The sequence below is a fragment of the Nerophis lumbriciformis genome, linkage group LG21 (genome assembly GCF_033978685.3).
Source record: "Nerophis lumbriciformis linkage group LG21, RoL_Nlum_v2.1, whole genome shotgun sequence".
In the NCBI taxonomy this organism is placed as follows: domain Eukaryota; kingdom Metazoa; phylum Chordata; class Actinopteri; order Syngnathiformes; family Syngnathidae; genus Nerophis; species Nerophis lumbriciformis.
The window spans coordinates 4,875,001-4,883,343 of NC_084568.2; the positions used below are offsets into that span (position 1 = coordinate 4,875,001).

The window sequence follows — 8,343 nt, forward strand, 5'->3', positions numbered from 1 at the left end:
GCTGTTTACCGTAGTTGCGAGACCGAAACTTTATGAAAATGAATCTTAATATTAATCCATATATAAAGCGCACCGGGTTATAAGCCGCACTGTCAGCTTTTGAGTAAATTTGTGGTTTTTAGGTGCGGCTAAAAAAATACGGTACATCTTTGACCTTCCTTTAAAAAAAAAGAAAGAAAAACTCTCCCACTCTTTGAGACCACAATAATCACACATCAGTATCATGTCAGCTGATCGGCCGAATTGTACCAGCAAAACCTCTAAAATGCTTAAAATATGTTTAAAGAGTTAGTATTAAATTGTATGAGCATAAAAATATCTACAGATAGCATCTTGATGTGCAGGTTGTGTTGTTGTTTTCGCACACTCGCCCTCATATGGAACCACATTTTCTAGTGTCCACAACAGTGAGGAATGCACATTTCCAGGCCCCGACATGAACAATGATGGTGGCACGTCCGCCCACCACGGCAGACTGAGACACATGATGGCGCACGACGAGATTCGACACAAAGACTCCAACACACCGGCTTATCAGTTGGCAGCCGTCCTATCCAAACAACACGCGGCGTGTGAGGTTTGATGGTTTTTGTGAAATGTTACGTGCATACAAAGTAGGTCAAAAAGTGAAAAAAACATAGGTAAATAAAAAAATTAAATGTTTTTGGCTTTATAATATACAGGTAAAAGCCAGTAAATTAGAATATTTTGAAAAACTTGATTTATTTCAGTAATTGCATTCAAAAGGTGTAACTTGTACATTATATTTATTCATTGCACACAGACTGATGCATTCAAATGTTTATTTCATTTAATTTTGATGATTTGAAGTGGCAACAAATGAAAATCCAAAATTCCGTGTGTCACAAAATTAGAATATTACTTAAGGCTAATACAAAAAAGGGATTTTTAGAAATGTTGGCCAACTGAAAAGTATGAAAATGAAAAATATGAGCATGTACAATACTCAATACTTGGTTGGAGCTCCTTTTGCCTCAATTACTGCGTTAATGCGGCGTGGCATGGAGTCGATGAGTTTCTGGCACTGCCCAGGTGTTATGAGAGCCCAGGTTGCTCTGATAGTGGCCTTCAACTCTTCTGCGTTTTTGGGTCTGGCATTCTGCATCTTCCTTTTCACAATACCCCACAGATTTTCTATGGCGCTAAGGTCAGGGGAGTTGGCGGGCCAATTTAGAACAGAAATACCATGGTCCGTAAACCAGGCATGGGTAGATTTTGCGCTGTGTGCAGGCGCCAAGTCCTGTTGGAACTTGAAATCTCCATCTCCATAGAGCAGGTCAGCAGCAGGAAGCATGAAGTGCTCTAAAACTTGCTGGTAGACGGCTGCGTTGACCCTGGATCTCAGGAAACAGAGTGGACAGACACCAGCAGATGACATGGCACCCCAAACCATCACTGATGGTGGAAACTTTACACTAGACTTCAGGCAACGTGGATCCTGTGCCTCTCCTGTCTTCCTCCAGACTCTGGGACCTCGATTTCCAAAGGAAATGCAAAATTTGCTTTCGTCAGAAAACATGACTTTGGACCACTCAGCAGCAGTCCAGCTCTTTTTTTCCTTAGCCCAGGTGAGACGCTTTTTGCGCTGTTTCTTGGTCAACAGTGGCTTGACACGAGGTATGCGGCAGTTGAAACCCATGTCTTTCAAGCGTCTCTTGGTGGTGGATCTTGAAGCACTGACTCCAGCAGCTGTCCACTCCTTCTGAATCTCCCCCACATTTTTGAATGGGTTTTTTTTCACAATCTTGACCAGGGCGCGGTGATCCCTATCGCTTGTACACTTTTTCTGACCACAGTTTTTCCTTCCCTTTGCCTCTCCATTAATGTGTTTGGACACAGAGCTCTGAGAACAGCCAGCCTCTTCAGCAATAACCTTTTGTGTCTTTCCCTCCTTGTGCAATGTGTTGATGGTTGCCTTTTGGACAGCTGTCAAATCTGAAGTCTTCCCCATGTTTGTGTAGGCTTCAGAACTGGACTGAGAGACCATTTAAAGCCCTTTGCAGGTGTTTTGAGTTAATCAGCTGATTAGTTTGTGGCACCAGGTGTCTTCAAAATTTAACCCTTACACAATATTCTAATTTTGTGACACACGGAATTTTGGATTTTCATTTGTTGCCACTTCAAATCATCAAAATTAAATGAAATAAACATTTGAATGCATCAGTCTGTGTGCAATGAATAAATATAATGTACAAGTTACACCTTTTGAATGCAATTACTGAAATAAATCAAGTTTTTCAAAATATTCTAATTTACTGGCTTTTACCTGTATGTTGATAAAAAAGGCATATTACCGTAGTGAACTACTAAATAGTTCAAAACTAGTCTCGATGCCAATGTATTTTGATACTTTTCTCAATAAAAGGGGACCACAAAAAATGGCATTATTGGCTTTATTTTAATTTAAATAAATCCTAGGGTACATTAATAAACACTTTTGTCCTTAAATAAAATAGTGAACATACTAGACAACTTGTCTTTTAGTGGTAAGTAAACAAACAAAGGCTCCTAATTAGTCTGCTGACGTATGCAGTAACATATTGTGTCATTTATACACCTATTATTTTGTCAACCTTATAAAGGACAAGCTGTAAAAATGTATTATTAATCAACTTGTTCATTTACTGTTAATATCCGCTTATTTTCCGTTTCAACATGTTCTATCTACACTTCTGTTAAAATGTAATAATCACTTATTCTTCTGTTGTTTGGATACTTTACATTAGTTTTGGATGATACCACAAATGAATGTATCGATCCGATACCAAGTAGTTACAGGATCATACATTGGTCATATTCAAAGTCCTCATGTGTCCAGGGATGTATTTTTTAAGTTTATAAACATAATATGATTTATTCTTATTTTTATGACGATTAAAATTGATGTAATATCGACTAGATACGCTCTTGTACTTGGTATCATTACAGTGGATGTCAGGTGTAGATCCACCCATGGCATTTGTTTACATTGTGACGCCGGTGAGCTACGGTGTGTAGTGAAGCATGTATAGCATGCATGTATAGTCCTGCAGTGATACTGATACTTGTAAGAAACTCACTTTATTTGTCGCCATGGAGGCGAGGATTAGTGATTTAGAAGTAGCTAATGGACATTAGCCGCTAACGAGCTAGCCATGTTATAAAGCACCTCTTCCTGAGGGCGTTTCGGTGTTATAACTTCACCTTTATCTTTACTTTTTAAGCCAAAATGCGTCCGTTCTCCCTTTTCTGTCTACACCCTGTGTCTGCTTGTAAGTACTCTGTGATTGTGCGCTGCCGAACATGCTCCTCTGCTCGTAAAGCCAGCAACACACTGTCATGCACGTTAAAAAAAATAAATAAATAAATAAAAAAATATTGAGAACCGGTACTTTTCAAACAGAGTATAGTACCGTTTTTTTATTAATTTGTACGGCGATACTATACTAGTACCGGTATATCATACAACCCTATTCAAAACAAATAGAATGTTAGTAGAGAATCATTGAAATATCACAACAAACGAGGCAGATATTTACGCAAATACAGTTTTATAAATGCGGGAATAATTCTTAAGGAATGGAAATAAATATCAAAGTACAGAAATGAAGTAAAGAGTTGTTAGGTCATGAGAAAAATGTCTTATTTTTATGTAAATAAATGTGTAATATTACATTAAAAAAAAAATTTTTTTTAGTAATTTTTAAAAATAGTTGTATTTTTTTTAAATAAAAAATTGGGTATTGTAGGACAAAGTGATTCAAATTTATTCCTCGTAAAAGTGTGACATTTTGACGCCATTATTAGACACTTTGAAGCTATTCTGCCATGTTTTCTTTCTTGAAGGAAAAAAAAAATATCCTTACCTTTGATGTTTGCCTCACTATCGCCTCTGGAGGAGGGGAGTGGAATGACACCAGGAAGCAGCTGGTCCAGGTGCTTCAAACAACTGAAAAGTGACACAATTTTAAGAGTTTATAGAAAAAAAATTATACTATCATGAAAAAAAAATCTATTTTTTTTACACAACGGATGGATGGATTGACGATTTTCGTCAATAAAAAAAAATGGTCAATTGTGCAACTATGTATAAAAAATATGTTGAATTAGTTAAGCTACGAGAATACAATTTGAGTGTTACCTAAAAAAAAAGTTCAAACAGGTTAAAGTGTATTTATATCCAAAACAAGTAGATAGTGCGGCGGGGAAGTGCACAGGAAGCACAGGGAAAGCTGTGCACGTCTTGGAACAAAACAAAGCAATGAAAATGAAGCCAGGCTGGCATATAAACTCCTCTGATTAGTGATCAGAGGCAGGTGAGGAGAATAGTTAAGAAGCAGGGGTAAAGTCACAAAACAGGGAAAGTAGAACAGAAGTAAGAACGTTAACACTAAACAAAGGAAAACAACAAACAAATCCAAAATTGCAACACAAACTCAATGTGATTGTTTCTTAGCTGGGTGAATTTTTTCGAAGTAACTTAACGTAACATTTTGACACATTTATTAGACACTTTGAAGCTCGTGTGCCATTTTTTCTTTCTTGAAGGGAAAAAAAGGTCCTTACCTTTGATGTTTGCCTCACTATCGCCTCTGGAGGAGGGGAGTGGAATGACACCAGGAAGCAGCTGGCCCAGGTGCTTCAAACAACTGAAAAGTGACATAATTTTGAGAGTTTATAGAAAAAAATGTATACTATCATGAAAAAAATAATAATTACACAATGGATAGATAGATTGACTATTTTCGTCAATTAAAAAAAAGTGCAACTATGTATAAAAAAAAAAGTTAAATTAGTTAAGCTATAGAAATACAAATTGAGTGTTACAGATTAAAATGTATTTCATTCCAAAACAAGTAGATAGTGCAGCGGGGAAGTGCACAGTAAGAACAGGGAAAGCTGTGCACGTCTTGGAACAAAACAAAGCAATGAAAATGAAGCCAGGCTGGCATATAAACCCCTCTGATTAGTGATCAGAGGCAGGTGAGGAGAATAGCTAAGAAGCAGGGGGTAAAGTCACAAAACCGGAAGTAGAACAAAAGTAAGAACATTAACACTTAACAAAGGAAAACAACAAACAAATCCAAAATTGCCACACAAACTCAGTGTGATTGTTTCTTAGCTGGGTGAATTTTTTTGAAGTAACTTAACTTAAATATTTTGACGCTTTTATTAGACACTTTGAAGCTAGTGTGACATTTTTTCTTTTCTTGAAGAAAAAGGTCCTTACCTTTGATGTTTGCCTCACTATCGCCTCTGGAGGAGGGGAGTGGAATGACACCAGGAAGCAGCTGGCCCAGGTGCTTCAAACAACTGAAAAGTGACATAATTTTGAGAGTTTATAGAAAAAAATGTATACTATCATGAAAAAAATAATAATTACACAATGGATAGATAGATTGACTATTTTCGTCAATAAAAAAAATGTGCAACTATGTATAAAAAAAAGTTAAATTAGTTAAGCTATAGAAATACAAATTGAGTGTTACAGGTTAAAGTGTATTTATATCCAAAACAAATAGATAGTGTGGCGGGGAAGTGCACAGGAAGCACAGGGAAAGCTGTGCACGTCTTGGAACAAAACAAAGCAATGAAAATGAAGCCAGGCTGGCATATAAACTCCTCTGATTAGTGATCAGAGGCAGGTGAGGAGAATAGCTAAGAAGCAGGGGTAAAGTCACAAAACCGGAAGTAGAACAAAAGTAAGAACATTAACACTTAACAAAGGAAAACAACAAACAAATCCAAAATTGCCACACAAACTCAGTGTGATTGTTTCTTAGCTGGGTGAATTTTTTTGAAGTAACTTAACTTAAATATTTTGACGCTTTTATTAGACACTTTGAAGCGAGTGTGACATTTTTTCTTTTCTTGAAGAAAAAAAAGGTCCTTACCTTTGATGTTTTCCTCACTATCGCCTCTGGAGGAGGGGAGTGGAATGACACCAGGAAGCAGCTGGTCCAGGTGCTTCAAACAACTGAAAAGTGACACAATTTTAAGAGTTTATAGAAAAAAATATCTACTATCATGAAAAAAAAATCTATTTTTTTTACACAACGGATGGATGGATTGACGATTTTCGTCAATAAAAAAAATTGTCAATTGTGCAACTATGTATAAAAAATATGTTGAATTAGTTAAGCTACGAGAATACAATTTGAGTGTTACCTAAAAAAAAAGTTCAAACAGGTTAAAGTGTATTTATATCCAAAACAAGTAGATAGTGCGGCGGGGAAGTGCACGGGAAGCACAGGGAAAGCTGTGCACGTCTTGGAACAAAACAAAGCAATGAAAATGAAGCCAGGCTGGCATATAAACTCCTCTGATTAGTGATCAGAGGCAGGTGAGGAGAATAGCTAAGAAGCAGGGGGTGAAGTCACAAAACCGGAAGTAGAACAAAAGTAAGAACGTTAACACTAAACAAAGGAAAACAACAAACAAATCCAAAATTGCCACACAAACTCAGTGTGATTGTTTCTTAGCTGGGTGAATTTTTTTTTAAAGTAACTTAACGTGACATTTTGACACTTTTATTAGACACTTTGAAGCTAGTGTGACATTTTTTCTTTCTTGAAGGAAAAAAAAGGTCCTTACCTTTGATGTTTGCCTCACTATCGCCTCTGGAGGAGGGGAGTGGAATGACACCAGGAAGCAGCTGGCCCAGGTGCTTCAAACAACTGAAAAGTGACATAATTTTAAGAGTTTATAGAAAAAAATGTATACTATCATGAAAAAAAAAAAAAAAATACACAATGGATAGATAGATTGACTATTTTCGTCAATAAAACAAATGTGCAACTATGTATAAAAGAAAGTTAAATTAGTTAAGCTATAGAAATACAAATTGAGTGTTACAGGTTAAAGTGTATTTATATCCAAAACAAGTAGATAGTGCAGCGGGGAAGTGCACAGGAAGCACAGGGAAAGCTGTGCACGTCTTGGAACAAAACAAAGCAATGAAAATGAAGCCAGGCTGGCATATAAACTCCTCTGATTAGTGATCAGAGGCAGGTGAGGAGAATAGCGCTAAGAAGCAGGGGGTAAAGTCACAAAACCGGAAGTAAAACAAAAGTAAGAATAAAGGGGAAAAAATAAATAAATAAATTGCCACACAAACCCAGTGTGATTGTTTCTCAGCTGGGTGAATTTTTTATAGAATTAACTTATTCCTCGTAAAAGTGTGACATTTTGACGCCATTATTAGACACTTTGAAGCTATTCTGACATTTTTGCTTTCTTGAAGGAAAAAAAAAAGGTCCTTACCTTTGATGTTTGCCTCACTATCGCCTCTGCAGGAGGGGAGTGGAATGACACCAGGAAGCAGCTGGCCCAGGTGCTTCAAACAACTGAAAAGTGACACAATGTCAGAATGAATCACACATGAAATATCGTTTTCCATCGCTTTCATAGATTTACCCGCACCTGCACTGTCTATCAACATGGACCTCATCATCCTCAACGAGGGATTGGCCTCATGCGAGTAAAAGACAAAGGCAGAAAAAGAAACACCCGCCTAGCAATGTAAACAAACATGGCCACAAAAGGCAGCCAAGCAAAAAGCATTAGGAAGGTTCTCGACTGTGTATGCGACCTAATTTACTCAGCCCTGAGAACTCGCACGTTTAGTGCCTTATCTTAATATTTAGTCTAATAGCGTGGCAATAGTGGGGATTAATTAGGTGTTGGAGCCCAGAGACACAATCCCATCAAGAAAAGTCTGTTTGTACAGTGAGACAGTTCCAAACTTTTTGAAATAGTTGAAATAACCAAATGGTGACTGCATCACCTGCGTGCATACTTCTCTGAGGACTGGAACACAAACAAGGTCATATTTGGAGTCGGCGCCATGAAAAAGAATGAAAAGATTGATGAGTAACTGTACATTTATGTCATTTGTTCACATTGGGTTACACATTAAGAAAACTTATTTATTTTACATATATAAATATATATGTATATTTAATTTTATTTATTTATGTATATGTGTTATATATTTTTATTATATATATATAAATATGTATATTTTATTTTATATATATGTGTATATTTATATGTATGTTTAATTTAATTTATAAAAATGTATTTAAATATGTAAATTTAGTTATATATATATATATATATATGTATATTTTATTTAATATGTATTTATATAAATACATATATAAATATATATTTTATTACATAAATAAATATATATGTATATTTTATTTTATTTATAAATACGTATTTAAATATGTATATTTTATTTTTTATATAAATATTTATATGTATATTTTATTGTATATATATAAAAATATGTGTATATATATATATATATATATATATATATATATATATATATAT

At 35.6% G+C, this 8,343-nt stretch overlaps 2 long non-coding RNA genes across 3 annotated transcripts in view; both read right to left on the reverse strand.

Moving 5' to 3' along the window:
* Positions 1-5,353, reverse strand: part of LOC133621413 (uncharacterized) — a 10,196-nt gene extending 4,843 nt beyond the window's left edge. For both annotated transcript variants that reach the window (XR_009817658.1, XR_009817657.1), the window contains exons 1-3: positions 5,231-5,353; positions 4,567-4,649; positions 3,867-3,949 (exon numbers count right to left, since the gene is read on the reverse strand). This is a non-coding gene — a long non-coding RNA (uncharacterized lncRNA). The remainder of the gene's footprint in view (positions 1-3,866; positions 3,950-4,566; positions 4,650-5,230) is intronic.
* Positions 5,354-5,906: 553 nt separating this feature from the next.
* Positions 5,907-7,358, reverse strand: LOC133621414 (uncharacterized). The gene is made up of 3 exons (XR_009817659.1): positions 7,264-7,358; positions 6,595-6,677; positions 5,907-5,977 (listed from the first exon to the last, which is right to left on the reverse strand). It is a non-coding gene; the product is annotated as an uncharacterized lncRNA (long non-coding RNA).
* Between the last annotated feature and the right edge of the window lie 985 nt (positions 7,359-8,343).